Genomic DNA, 16077 nt, shown 5'->3' on the forward strand with positions numbered 1-16077 from the left:
CACGATAAAGTTCGCAACTTTTGGTCGTTAATGAAAAAGACTTTCCTGTACCGGAAGTAGCAGACGATGTGCGCGTGACGTCATTGGTTGTGGAGCTCCTCACATCTGAACATTGTTTCCAATCATGGCCACCAGCAGCGAGAGCGATTCGGACCGAGAAAGCGACGATTTCTCCATTAATTTGAGCGAGGATGAAAGATTCGTGGATGAGGATAGAGAGGGTGAAGGACTAGAAACAAAAAAAAGACAGGGCAGTGGGAGCGATTCAGATGTTATTACACACATTTACTAGGACAATTCTGGAAAATCCCTTATCTGCTTATTGTGTTACTTGTGTTTTAATGAGATTATATGGTCGTACCTGTACAACCTGAAGGTCGGCCCCGCACCGTTCTTCAGCACCAGTCGACGGGTGGTGGCGATGCCCATCTCTGCCCTTCGCAAGGGGCCCTCTTCGAAACATGATTTTTCAAAATGATGGCTGCATAATACATTGTACTTTGTGTGTGTGGTCCAATCCAACCGTGTTCGCTTGACATCTCTGTTCCATAGTAAAGCTTTACTTTCATCTTTCGGGAATGTAAACAATGAAACACCAGCTATGTTTATGTTGCTAAAGCCGGCTGCAATACACCGCTTCCCACCTACAGCTTTCTTCTTTAATGTCTCCATTGTTCATTGAACAAATTGCAAAAGATTAACCAACACAGATGTCCAGAATACTGTGGAATTTCGCGATGAAAACATACGACTTATAGCTGGGAACGATGCTGGAACAAAATGTCCTGTACAATCCGTGACGTCATGCGCACGCGTCATCATACCGAGAGGTTTCAGCAGGATATTTTGGTGCGACATCTAAAATTGCAATTTAGTAAACTAAAAAGGGCCGTATTGGCATGTGTTGCAACGTTAAGATTTCATCATTGATATATAAACTATCAGACTGTGTGGTCGGTAGTAGTGGGTTTCAGTAGGCCTTTAAGTGCACTTTTGTGAATGATGTCACCAAGATGACATATCAAAACAACACTAAATTAAAGTGTACTTTTTAGTTAATAACAAATATAGTGCACTTTAGTGCATGATGTCACACAAGATATTTCAATAACTGTCAAATAAAAATGAGCTGCATAATAGGTTATTGCGGACGTTATCTCCTTCTATTGTTGACTTTTTTTTTTCATACGGTGTTGATCTGGAAATAGTTGCTTCGCCATTTTGTTGGTGTGGCACCGATCGGAGATGTTGACATGCAGAGTTTCAAGCACTCCTTATTCCATAGCGGGTGACTTTTCAAAATGATGCTACATTAGTGTAATGCTACTTTTTGTAGCAACGCTTTTGCCGCATAAATGTTGAATCTATTCCCGCTTGAAGCCAAACCGCTGCCGGACGATGGATCCCATCCTGGTTTTTTTTTTGGTAATTAATTCTTCCTCCTTTTATTACCAGAATCGCACCTTCCGTCACCGTTAGTATCACAGCTAACGTTACCATGTCGCTACCTCTCTGCTCTGCCGCAGCGTGTCACATTGCACTCGTGACGTATGTAAGAAGGTGCGCTTGTTTTATGCCTCTGTGAGGAGAGACAAGAAAGAGTGGGAAACGCATGCTTTTAGCCCGCAGCTAAAAACAACTGCTTGAAAACGTATACTCCAGGGATCGGGAACCTTTTGGTCTTAGAGAGCCATACAAGCCAAATATTTTAAAAAGTATTTCCGTGAGAACCATATAAAAAATGGTTTAAGACTGAATACAACAATGAGTGAATTTTTAAGTAAGACCAACACTTTTAGAGTATAATAAATGTCTTATTCTTTTTAATAACCTTGTTATTCTGAAGCTAGCCAACAATAAATAAAATACTTCTTACCATTAATGCAACTTGTTGAACTGGTGCGGTAGAAACCGGATGGATGGATTAAAATGCATGAGAATGTTTTATATTTTAAACGTTATTTTTGACACTGTGATTACCAGCGGAATTATTCATTACTTACCGTGATTTATCTGAGAGCCAGGTGCAGTCATCAAAAGAGCCACATCTGTCTCTAGAGCCATAGGTTCCCTACCCCTGGTATACTCGAATATCACGATATAGTCTTTCTATATCGCACGGAGACAAACCCGCAATATATCGTGTATCGTCGATATATCGCCCAGGCCTAATTGGAAGACATTCTCTTTACAATTATTGTGTCCAAACAGGCACAGGACATTGAAACATTGTTGAGAACTTATCAAATCATGTCCTGACGTTAAGTAACTGAAACCTAACGTTGGAACAACATGCTTTTTGACGACGTTTTAATCACTGTTGGGTTCTGACGTTGATCGGAGCATTGAAATTTGGTCATTTCCCAACCAACATTCTACAACATAAATACAACGTTGAAATGACATGCTATTTGACATGTGTTTATCAAATGTTAGCTTGTGACGTTGATTTGACCAATGAAATTTGGTCATTTCGCAACCGACAACATGGATACAACATTAGACAACATCTCAATCAACGTTTGCAACATTGTTTCAAAGCCAGTTTTAAATGACATGTATGTATCATCAACATTGTGTCAATGTCTTGTGCCTGCTGGGATTTTTCCAGGGAAGGTCACATACAGAACAAATAAAAATATTTGGTGACCGCTGAAAAAAGTTTCAAATTAGATACTGAATACATGCTGAGCCAGGGGTCTCCAACCTTTTTTTTTCTGATAACCGTATTTCCTTGAATTGCCGCAGGGCATATAGTATGCGCCTGCCTTGAATTACTGCCGGGTCAAACTCGCTTCCCAAAATAATTAGCGCATGCTTAGTATTACGGCCTGGTCAAACTCGTGACGTCACGAGTGACACTTCCCCTGTCATCATTTTCAAAATGGAGGAGGCTGATTTCAATACCGGAAATTTGAAATCACATAAAGGTAAGAAGATTAAGACCTACTCAGTAGGATTTAAGGTCCAAGCTTACATCACACTCAATTTTTTACTGCATACCTTTGGTAAGTGCCGGAGTGAGAAGAGGTTTTAAAATAATTAGCGCATGCTTACTTTTACCGCATGCCTTTGGTAAGCACAGGAGTGAGAAGAGGTTTTAAATTAGCGCCCCAGTGGCAATTCAAGGAAATACGGTATTTAAATTTCAATTTCAACCCAAACATAGGGAGTACGCTTGTTTTGCAATAAAATTAAGTACATATTGGTCATCAACAACAACAAAAGTTCATCTACATCTCGTATTTCAGTATGTATTTATTTCTAGTGCAGAGTTTTTTTTACATAGCTACTTTGACAAAAAGAAAGGCCTTTCTGCTTTATTTTTATGACTGGCAACATTTGAACTGTACAGTTTGAATTTACATATACGCACGTACATACATATACACGTACGTACAGTTTACATACCGTAAATTTGAATACACATATCTCCACTCAAACAGTGCAGTCATTGTCTGTGCTATTTTGTGGTAAATTGGTATTAACAGGAATGAGAATTTTCCGCGGATCTGCAGAATCCCGACGATTTTGGAAGGAATACTTCGAAGACCTCCTCAATCCCACCAACACATCTGGGGAATCTGTGGTGGACTCTCCTATTTCTGGGGCTGAGGTCGCTGAGGTAGTTAAAAAGCTCCTCAGTGGCAAGGCCCCGGGGGTGGATGAGGTCCGCCCGGAGTTCCTTAAGGCTCTGGATGCTGTGGGGCTGTCTTGGTTGACAAGACTCAGCAGCATCGCGTGGACATCGGGGGCGGTACCTCTGGATTGGCAGACCGGGGTGGTGGTTCCTCTCTTTAAGAAGGGGGACCGGAGGGTGTGTTCCAACTATTGTGGGATCACACTCCTCAGCCTTCCCGGTAAGGTTTATTCAGGTGTACTGGAGAGGAGGCTACGCCGAATAGTCGAACCTCGGATTCAGGAGGAACAGTGTGGTTTTCGTCCTGGTCGTGGAACTGTGGACCAGCTCTATACTCTCAGCAGGGTTCTTGAGGGTGCATGGGAGTTTGCCCAACCAGTCTACATGTGCTTTGTGGACTTGGAGAAGGCATTTGACCGTGTCCCTCGGGAAGTCCTGTGGGGAGTGCTCGGAGAGTATGGGGTATCGGACTGTCTTATTGTGGCGGTCCGCTCCCTGTACGATCAGTGTCAGAGCTTGGTCCGCATTGCCGGCAGTAAGTCGAACACATTTCCAGTGAGGGTTGGACTCCGCCAAGGCTGCTCTTTGTCACCGATTCTGTTCATAACTTTTATGGACAGAATTTCTAGGCGCAGTCAAGGCGTTGAGGGGTTCCGGTTTGGTGACCGCAGGATTAGGTCTCTGCTTTTTGCAGATGATGTGGTCCTGATGGCTTCATCTGACCGGGATCTTCAGTTCTCACTGGATCGGTTTGCAGCCGAGTGTGAAGCGACCGGAATGAGAATCAGCACCTCCAAGTCCGAGTCCATGGTTCTCGCCCGGTAAAGGGTGGAATGCCATCTCCGGGTTGGGGAGGAGACCCTGCCCCAAGTGGAGGAGTTCAAGTACCTAGGAGTTTTGTTCACGAGTCAGGGAAGAGTGGATTGTGAGATCGACAGGCGGATCGGTGCAGCGTCTTCAGTAATGCGGACGTTGTACCGATCCGTTGTGGTAAAGAAGGAGCTGAGCAAAGCTCTCAATTTACCGGTCGATCTACGTTCCCATCCTCACCTATGGTCATGAGCTTTGGGTTATGACCGAAAGGATAAGATCACGGGTACAAGCGGCCGAAATGAGTTTCCCCCGCCGGGTGGCGGGGCTCTCCCTTAGAGATAGGGTGAGAAGCTCTGTCATCCGGGAGGAACTCAAAGTAAAGCCGCTGCTCCTTCACATCGAGAGGAGCCAGATGAGGTGGTTCGGGCATCTGGTCAGGATGCCACCCGAACGCCTCCCCAGGGAGGTGTTTAGGGCACGTCCAACAGGTAGGAGGCCACAGGGAAGACCCAGGACATGTTGGGAAGACCATGTTTCCCGGCTGGCCTGGGAACGCCTCGGGATCCCCCGGGAAGAGCTAGACGAAGTGGCTGGGGAGAGGGAAGTCTGAGTTTCCCTGCTTAGGCTGTTGCCCCCGCGACCCGACCTTGGATAAGCGGAAGAAGATGGATGGATGGATGAACTGGAAAACTTTGCTATTTTTTACAAATATTACCTCATTTGGAATTTGATGCCTGCAACATGTTTCAAAAAAGCTGGCACAAGTGGAAAAAAAGACTGAGATAGTTGAGGAATGCTCATTAAACACTTATTTGGAACATCCTACAGATGAAGAGGCTAATTGGGAACAAGTGGGTGCCATGATTGGGTATTAAAGCAGCTTCCGTGAAAGGCTCAGTCATTCACAAACAAGGAAGTGGCGAGAGTCACCACTTTGTAAACAAATGTGTGAGCAAATTGTCCAACAGTTTAAGAACAAAATTTCTCAACGAGCGATTGCAAGGAATTTAGGGATTTTACCATCTACGGTCCGTAATATCATCAAAAGGTTCAGGAATCTGGAGAAATCACTGCACGAAAGCGATGATATTACGAACCTTCGAACCCTCAGGCGTTACTACATCAAAAACCGACATCAGTGGGTGAGGATATCATCACATGGGCTCAGGAACACTCCAGAAAACCACTGTCAGTAACTACAGTTGGTCGCTACATCTGTAAGTGCAAGTTAAAACTACTTTGCAAAGCAAAAGCCATTTATCAACAACTCCCAGAAATGCCGCCGGCTTCGCTGGGCCCGATGGACTGATGCAAAGTGGAAAAGTGTTCTGTGGTCTGACGAGTCCACATTCCAAATTGTTTTTGGAAATTGTGGACGTCGTGTCCTCCAGAACAAAGAGGAAAAGAACCATCCGGAAAGTTCAAAAGCCAGCATCTGTGATGGTATGGGGGTGTATTACTGCCCAAGGCATGGGGTACTTACACATCTGTGAAGGCACCATTTATGCTGAAAGGTACAAACCCGTTTCCATATGAGTTGGGAAATTGTGTTAGCTGTAAATATAAACGGAATACAATGATTTGCAAATCATTTTATGCTACAAAGACAACATATTTGATGTTCAAACTGATAAACTTTTTTTTTTTGCAAATAATCATTAACTTTAGAATTTGATGCCAGCAACACGTGACAGAGAAGTTGGGAAAGGTGGCAATAAATACTGTTTAAGTTGAGGAATGCTCATAAAACACTTATTTGTAACATCCCACAGGTGTGCAGGCTAATTGGGAACAGGTGCGTACCATGATTGGGTATTAAACATCTTCCCAAAAAAGGCTCAGTCTTTCATAAGAAAGGATGGGAGCGGGATACACCCCTTTGTCCACAACTGTGTGAGCAAATAGTCAAACAGTTTAAGAACAACGCTTCTCAAAGAGCAATTGCAAGAAATTTAGGGATTTCAACATCTACGGTCCATAATCTCATCAAAAGGTTCAGAAAATCTGGAGAAATCTTTCCACGTAAGCGGCATGGCCGGAAACCAACATTGAATGACTGTGACCTTCGATCCCTGAGACGGCACTGTATCAAAAACCGACATCAATATCTAAAGGATATAACCACATGGGCTCAGAAAACTTTGAGAACCACTGTCACTAAATACAGTTTGTCGCTACATCTGTAATTTCAAGTTAAAGCTCTAATATGCAAAGCAAAAGCCATTTATCAACAACATCCAGAAACGCCGTCGGCTTCTCTGGGCCCGAGATCATCTAAGATGGACTGATGCAATGTGGAAAAGTGTTCTGTGGTCTGACAAGTCCACATTTGAAATTGTTTTTGGAAATATTCGACATTGTGTCATCCGAACCAAAGGGGAAGCGAACCATCCAGACTGTTATCGACGCAAAGTTGAAAAGCCAGCATCTGTGATGGTATGGGGGTGCATTAGTGCCCGAGGAATGGTTAACTTACACATCTGTGAAGGCACCATTAATGCTGAAAAGTACATACAGGTTTTGGAAACAACATATGCTGCCATCTAAGCGCCGTCTTTTTCATGGACGCCCCTGCTTATTTCAGCAAGACAATGCCAAGCCACATTAGCACGTGTTACAACAGCGTGGCTTCGTAAAAAAAGAGTGCGGGTACTTTCCTGGCCCGCCTGAAGTCCAGAGCTGTCTCCCATTGAAAATGTGTGGCGCATTATGAAGCGTAATTACGACAGCGGGGACCCCGGACTGTTGAACGACTGAAGCTCTACATACAACAAGAATGGGAAAGAATTTCACTTTCAAAGCTTCAACAATTATTTTCCCCAGTACCCAAACGTTTATTGAGTGTTGTTAAAAGAAAAGGTGATGTAATACAGTGGTGAAGATGCCCTTTCCCAACTACTTTGGCATGTGTTGCAGCCATGAAATTCTAAGTTAATTATTTGCAAAAAAAAAAAAAAATTGTTTTTGAGCTTGAACTTCACATATCTTGTCTTTGTAGTGCATTCAATTGATTATGGGCTGAAAATGATTTGCAAATCATTGTATTCTGTTATTATTTACCTCTAACACAATTTCCCAATTCAAATGGAAACGGGCTTTGTACATACAGGTTTAGGAGCAACATTTGGTGCCATCCAAGCAACATTGTCACGGACGCTCCTGCTTATTTCAGAAAAACAATGGCTTCATAGTAAAAGAGTGTGAGTACTAGACTGGCCTGCCTGTAGTCCTCATGTCTTTCTTTGAAAATGTGTTGCGCAATATGAAGCCTAAAATACCACCTCGAACAACTTAAGCTGTACATCAAGCAAGAATGGCGAAGAATTCCACCTGAAAAGCTTCAAAAATTGGTCTCCTCATTCTCCAAACATTTACTGAGTGTTGTTAAAAGGAAAGGCCATGTCACACAGTGGTAAAAATTCCCCAGTGCCAACTTTTTTGCAATGTCTTGTTGCCATTCAATTCTAAGTTAATGATTATTTGCGAAAGAAAATGTTGTTTCTCAGTTCGAACATGAAATATCTTGTCTTTGCAGTCTTTTCAATTAAATATAAGTTGAAAAGGATTTGTAAATCATTGTATTCTATTTTTATTTACGATTTACACAACTTGCCATGTTGATTGGTTTTGGGTTTTGTATATAATCATTAGTGAACCTACACCTGCTTCAACACAGTTCATCGATAATGTTTTTGCATCGATAATGTTTTTGCAATCACCACTATGACGCTTCAGTCATGTGGAAAAATAGAAAAACTATATCATTTTGAATAAATATCGGTGAAATGTAACACGTGCGACAGGACTGTTTCGTGCTTAGGGGGGTGCACGTTGAACATGATGAAGCACCTCCGAGTTCATGGAGTACAAATAAATGCGTGTCCCGTCTTCAACGCGCTGCGCCGACCGTCCTCCTCTGCCTCTTCCTCTGGCTCCGGCTCCGACGCCCAGCCTGGCACCTCGGTGACTGCACTGCAGTCCGAATCCGGTAAGTAAAACAATATATATGCAATAATTGTGTTTTGCGCCAACGTTGAGGCAGCTAACAAATTAGCCCGCATATTTTTTCATAGACAATTTACAACCTGCTAGCCAGGCTCCGCGATGTGCTCAGCGTACTACGTTGGGGAAGATGTCGGTGTCACAGGCGGAAGAGTGCCACAGAAAGGTCACTGCACACATCATCAAAAGACTGCATCCCTTTTCAGAGGTGGAATCTCCAACATTTAGGTTAGTTAAGCAATAACGTTAGAGCTAAGCTAATTGATACTGGGCTAAACAGTAACAGCAACATTACATGTTTGTTTATGTTTGCAGGGATACGGTGAAAACTCAACCCAAAATACATACCACCTTCCAGGGACTACCTGGCAAACACATTGGTACAAGAAGAATCGGAATCGGGAATCGTAGATGAAACAAAGAATCGGAATTGGAATCGGAATCGTTCGAATTCAAACGATACCCAACCCTATTGATAGGTATTCAACTAAAATGCATGTTACAATCAAATAGCTGGTGCGTTATAATAGCAATACTTAGTGTAAATAGGGCTGTCAAGGGAATATTTTTTTTTAAATCAGATTAATCAAACTCCAAACCTGTGAATAAACCATACTTGCCAACCCTCCCGGATTTTCCGGGAGACTCACGAAATCCAGCGCCTCTCCCAAAAACCTTCCAGGACGAATTTTCTCCCAAAAATCTTCCGAAATTCAGGCGGAGCTGGAAGCCACACCCCCTTCAGCTCCATGCTAACCTGACTCAGCAATGTTGTGACCCTCTTAAACAGGACAATACTGCCATCTACTGTCCATAGAATAGAAGATAATGTACTTTATTGATTCCTGGGGGTAATTCACCACCACAGTTCGCTCACAATAAACAATGATAATAATAAATAATATAATATATATAATACATTATATATATAATATATGAATAATATAAATATATTCAACATATATTCTACATTTAAGTGCAGTCAAGAAACATGTGCATTAGGGAGTCTGTTGTGAAGCCCACAGTAAAGAGACGCACAGTACAGTTAGTAGAACAACTGTGTTTTTATTACTGTGTATTTGATAGGTGCTTTCGGAAATTCAACTATATATTTTATTTATATATATAATAAAATAAATATAAATAGTTAGAATTCACTGAAAGTCAAGTATTTCATACATATATATATATATATGAAATACTCGAGTTGGTGAATTATACTCCTCCCCTCTTAACCACGCCCCCGCCCCAACTACCCTCTTCCCCTCCCTCGACCAAGCCCCCCTCTCCTCAACCCCTGAAATCTGAGGTCTCAAGGTTGGCAAGTATGGCATAAACAAGGGTTATGTTTTGGTTACATAAATAACATTTGCTGAAGAAAATATTCCAATATGTGAGTAGTCATTGATTTGCCCAAGACGACCCCAGCTCGTTGTGATTACTTACAGATGTCCAACATTATCCAGGAAAAATGAACATTCAGTCTGCAGTTGCAAGTTGACGCTCTTGTTTGTTTAATACAGTTGGTTTATCCTTGCTGTAATTGTGCCTCTTCAAGGTATTGTACGATGACTCAGCTGTGGTGATAAGAACGACATCTTAGATAGTTAGATGACCTACATGTGCTGGCTGGCTGTTAAGCAAAGGCATATGTTTAACTTAACTGTGGTACTTTTGTTGACAACATTGAATCAGTAAACTTTGCCAGCGTAGTTTTCTCCTCTTCTTCCTGTCGATGTAGCTAGCATTCATGCTAGCATGTAGCTATCGGCGCGGCAGCACGAGCTGACCGCATACTTGCCAACCTCGAGACCTCTGAATTCGGGGGGGGGTTGGTGGTTGCGGGGGTGTATATTTTAGTGTCCCGGAAGACAGTGCTGCAAGGGGTTCTGGCCATTTATTTTGTCGTGTTTATGTTGTGTTACGGTGCATATGTTCTCCCGAAATGTGTTTGTCATTCTCGTTTGGTGTGGGTTCGCAGTGTGACGCATATTTGTAACAGTGTTAAAGTTGTTTATATGGCCACCCTTAGTTGACCTGTATGGCTGTTGATCAAGTATCCCTTGCATTCACTTATGTGAGTGTAAAAGCCACATCTATTATGTGACTGGGCCGGCACGCTGTTAGTATGGAGGAAAAGCGGGCATGACGAAAAGCAGTGCCTACAGCAGTGGTTCTTAACCTGGGTTTGATCGAACCCTAGGGGTTCGGTGAGTCGGGCTTAGAGGTTCGGCAGAGGTCGAAACACACCCGACTCATCGTGTATATAAAAACTTCTCCCTATTAGCGTATTACGGATACGGCAACAGCAGAAGTCAGACTGATTTGCAGGTGTGTAATTTGTTGTGAGTTTATGCACTGTGTTGGTTTTATTGGTTGAACAAGGTGATGTTCATGCACTGTTCATTTTGTGCACCAGTAAAAAAACATAGTAGCACTTTAGTAAGGGGAACATATTCACCATTAATTAGTTGCATATTAACATGCAAATTAGTAAAATATTAGCTCTTTACTAGTCATTATTAAGTACTTATTAATGCCTTATTTGGCATGGGCTTATTATAAGCTTAACCCTCCAACCCTGACCCTAACCTTAACCAAATAACTCTAAATTAAGTCTTTGTTACTTAGAATATGTTCCCCTTAGTGTCCAAAAAACTCAAAATTAAGTCTTTATTACTTAGAACATGTTCCCCATACTAAAGTTTTACCAAAAACATATAACTTTGTCTTGAATTTGTAAAAAAAAAAAAGGAGGGTTCGGTGAATGCGCATATGAAACTAGTGGGGTTCAGTACCTCCAACAAGGTTAAGAACCACTGGCCTATAGGGTACACCACCAATATTGTTGTCCGTGTGGAAATCGTAAGAAATTCGGGAGATTTTCGGGAGGGGGACTGAAATTCGGGAGTCTCCCGGGAAAATCGGGAGGGTTGGCAAGTATGGCTGACTGGCAGCAGCTGTCACTGCATGCTGAGGACGCTGACAGCTGCTTGCTTTGTCTCCAATATCATCCAGAGAAGTCTCTAGATTTTTTGTTGCTAGTAGCTTTTTGCAAAATAAGTCATCAAGAGGATTGACAACACATACAGCATCCTGGAGTACATGTTTTGATTTAAGATGGTGTTTCAAGGGGTAACTGCACTTTTTTTGGAAATGTGTCGATTGCGCACCATCCTTATAAGAGACTAGAAGAAAGACATTTTCTTGCATTCTCACATGCAAAAAAACGGCTCGTTCTTGGTGGCTAACAATGTAGCTAATGGGAGCAATAAGTTTGCAAACATATCAAAGATGCTATTATAATCTATTTCTAATGGATAAAGCTTTGGCCTGGACAAGAGGTCATCAGGTGGTCCCCAACGTTCACCGAGTGTTTCGACCCCTATCTACAACACTCTCCGGTTGGTGGGTCAGCAGTGATTGGCCAGATCACTGCCCCTCTCATCCAGGCTTCCAACTATTGTCCTCTCTCTTATGCCAGAGCCAACAGGAGGCTCTCTCTGCCGCTTCTCCCAGCCTACAAACGGCTGTTTTCCTCAAGTGACCTCTCAATCCAACCTCTGTCATCAGATTCCACACAGTTTGAGCAGGGAATCCTGGACAACCAACTTCCACTGTCATCAGCCATGCTGTCCACCCCTTCTCCCGGCAGTCCTGGACAAGTTGTTGGTACTTTGTTTTCTTCCTCTCTGCCGCTTCCTGACATCCCTCCTCCCACGGGACAGTAAGTTCCACCAGGATAATTTTCTTTCCCTCTGGAGACCACTCTGGTCTCAGAGTGGTGGACAGTACAGCCTCTGGGAAGAAGAGCTTTCTCCCCAGGTCGACCTCCATCTCCCATCCCTGGGCCAACTGCAGGAGGTTTTGCTTGGTTTAGCCATGGAAAACTGGTTCTGTCACCCTCTTTCACAAAGGTGATGGTGCTCAGCAATGGCTTAGTTTTGGCTGGGTGTTTCTTTCTCCTCTTTTGCTCCAAGATGTCTGCGAGCATTGCCAACACCTTGTCATGGCGCCACCTGTATCTTCCCTGGGTCAGTGGTGTTTTGCACCCAGAAAGAATGTGCACCATAGTTCCTTTACCGCCACACAACCTGTCCGCCCTCATTCCCCACCTATGCAAGTTGACTGGGTTCGACAGGGTGTTGTGTACTGCTTCAGCTTCCACAGTTCACTCCACGTCACATACCTACAGTCTGCGTCACGTTAACTTAGAATTTAACTGCAGCAATACGTTGCAGAAAAGTTGGCACAGGGGCATTTTTACCAGTGTTACATGGCCTTTCCTTTTAACAACACTCATTAAACATTTGGGAACTGAGGAAACCAATTTTTGAAGCTTTTCAGGTGGAATTATTTCCCATTCTTGCTTGATGTATAGCTTAAGTTGTTCAACAGTCCGGGGTCTCCGTTGTGGTATTTTAGGCTTCATAATGCGCAACACATTTTCAATGGGAGATGGGTCTGGACTACAGGCAGGCCAGTCCAGTACATGCACTCTTTTACTATGAAGCCACGCTATTGTAACATGTGGCTTGGCATTGTCTTGCTGAAATAAGCAGGGGCGCCCATGATAACGTTGCTTGGATGGCAACATATGTTGCTCGGAAACCTGTATGTACCTTTCTGCATTAATGGTGCCTTCACAGATGTGTAAGTTACCCATGTCTTGGGCACTAATACACCCCCATACCATCACAGACGCTGGCTTTTGAACGTTGCGCCGAGAACAATCCGGAGGGTTCCTTGCCTCTTGTTCTGGAGGACACAACGTCCACAGTTTCCAAAAACAATTTGAAATGTGGACTCGTCAGACCACAGAACAGTTTTCCACTTTCCATCAGTCCATCTTAGATGAGCTCAAGCCCAGCGAAGCCGGTGGCGTTTCTGGGTGTTGTTAATAAACGGCTTTCGCTTTGCATTGTAGAGTTTTAACTTGCATTTAACAGATGTAGCGACCAACTGTAGTTACTGACAGTGGTTTTCTGAAGTGTTCCTGAGCTCATGTGGTGATATTCTTTCCACACTGAAGTCGTTTTTTTAATGCATACTGCCACGGAAATTCAATGTTACGTGCAGTGATTTCTCTAGATTCTCTGAACCTTTTTCTATGATATTACAGACTTTAGATGGTGAAATCCCTAAAATCCTTGTAATAGCTCGTTGAGAAAAGTTGTTCTTAAACTGTTGGACAATTTGCTCACGCATTTGTTTACAAAGTGGTGACCCTCTTCCCATCCTTGTTTGTGAATGACCGAGCATTACATGGAAGCTGCTTTTATTCCCAATCATGATACCCACCTGTTCCCAATTAGCCTGTTCACCTGTGGGATGTTCCAAATAAGTGTTTGATTCCTCAACTTTCTCTGTTTTTTTTGCCACTTGTGCCAGCTTTTTAAAAAAATGTTGCAGGCATCCAATTCCAAAGGAGCTAATATTTGCAAAAAATTACGTTTTCCAGTTAGAACGTTAAATATATTGTCTTTGCAGTCTATTCAAATGAATATATGTTGAAAAAGATTTGCAAATCATTGTATTGTTTTTATTTACGATTTACACAACGTGCCAATTTTACTGGTTTTGGGTTTTGTACATTTCGTAACCTGTATAATAGCCAAACTGTAGCGACATTGTTATTGTAAGAGCGAACACTGCAAGAACTATTTTTCTAATGCACCAACACATCTGCATGCTACAGTATTAGCCGTAAAAGCTAACTATGGCAAGAGATAAGCTAGCTTGTACGTCAGCAAAAAACGTGTTTTGAGTTTGAAATGCACATCACAATGCGATAGGACACCAATCTTTATTGATTGAAAAAACATGACCCATAATATTACAGTATATGTAAATTATTAGCCCACATTTAATGTTTTGTTTGTCCACAGCTAGTCAGACAGTGTATGTACTGTAATTGTAAAAACACACATGGCGGGCTGTGTGTGTCATCAATATAAAGTGTGACTAACTCGATTGACAGTTGTCTGTTTGGTCCACCTGGCCAGGGATGGGTTTTTTTTTTTCCTTTTTTATTTGGGTAAGCACTCAATTTTATATTGAAAAAGCTTGGCTTCAAATTCCACATTTTGCAGCTTTGATTCACTTTCACCTCACTCTCTCAGCTTCCATCTACTCCAACGTCTCACTCTTCCTTTGTACTGGCTTTCAGAAGCTGTAGTTTGTATTCCAAAAATTCATGTTCAAAAAGATATGCTTTTGAATCCTCATTCTTGGTCGTTTGTTACGAAATCTGCCATGATTAACACACCCATGTGTTTAATTCCGGAAGGGGTTGTTGCCAGAAGTCAGACGTGCACTGCAAAAACTGAAATCTAAGTAAGAATAAATATCTCAAATAAGAATGATATTTGCTTATTTTCTGTCTGATAAGATAATTCTTCTCACTAAGGAGATTTTATGTTAGTGTTATACTTGTTTTCAGAGTTTTGGTCCTAAATGATCTCAGTAAGATATAACAGCTTGTTTTATTTATTTTATGACCTATATTGAGTAAAACATGCTTAAAACTAGAATATCAACTGATGCAAAGCTGTGTCATTAACGCTCAGAATTTTTTTAAAGTAATAATTTCTTACTTCAAGCATAAAAAAAAAAAATCATGATGCCAAACGCATATCATTATGTCAAGATAATAGCACTAGCATTTACTTAATTTTAGAATATTTTTCAACATATTGAGCAAAAAGGTCTCTTTTTTCTACCAATAAAAGTGCACTTGTTTTTCGTGAGAATATACTTATTTTAAGGTATTTTTGGGTTCTTTGAGGTTAGCTAATTTTACTTCTTTTGGAATGTCTTGACAAGCCAAATTTTCTTGTTCTCTTGGCAGATAATTTTGCTTCGTTCAAATAAAATACCCCTCATTTTTGTAATTTTTTTTCTTGTTTTTGAACACTGACTTTTTGCAGTGTGCGCTTCTTTGGAAACGGAAATAAATTCATGGAATAATTAGTTCCGGAAATTATTAAAAAAAACAAAATATGGTAAATGTTGAACATATTAAATATTGTTATGAACATCTTACCATCCATTTTCTACCGCTTATTCCCTTTGGGGTCGCGGTGCCTATCTCAGCTACAATCGGGCAAAAGGCGGTGTACGCCCTGGACAAGTCGCCACCTCATCGCAGGACCAACACAGATAGACAGACGACATTCACACTCATATTCACACACTAGGGCCAATTTAGTGTTGCCAATCAACCTATCCCCAGGTGCATGTCTTTGGAGGTGGGAGGAAGCCGGAGTACCCGGAGGGAACCCACGCATTTACGGGGACAACATGCAAACTCCACTCAAAAAGATCCCGAGCCCGGGATTGAACCCCAGACTACTCAGGACCTTCGTATTGTGAGGCAGACGCACTAACCCCTGTTCCACCGTGTTACTAAATTATATATAGACTTGCAGTGTGTATACAAAACGTTGAGGGTTTGAAGTTGTTTTAGAAGGCTACAATGTTGACTCCCATTAACTGCATCTTCTAAGCGTTTTTTTAATCTTTAAAATCCCCTCTCCCCCCAAAAAGACGTTATTTTCTGTCACGATTGTGAAAAATAGGGAAAATCCCCAAAAAGTGCAGTTCCCCTTTACACTTGATGT

Source organism: Nerophis ophidion, linkage group LG08 (assembly GCF_033978795.1).
Source record: "Nerophis ophidion isolate RoL-2023_Sa linkage group LG08, RoL_Noph_v1.0, whole genome shotgun sequence".
NCBI classification, from domain to species: Eukaryota; Metazoa; Chordata; class Actinopteri; order Syngnathiformes; family Syngnathidae; genus Nerophis; species Nerophis ophidion.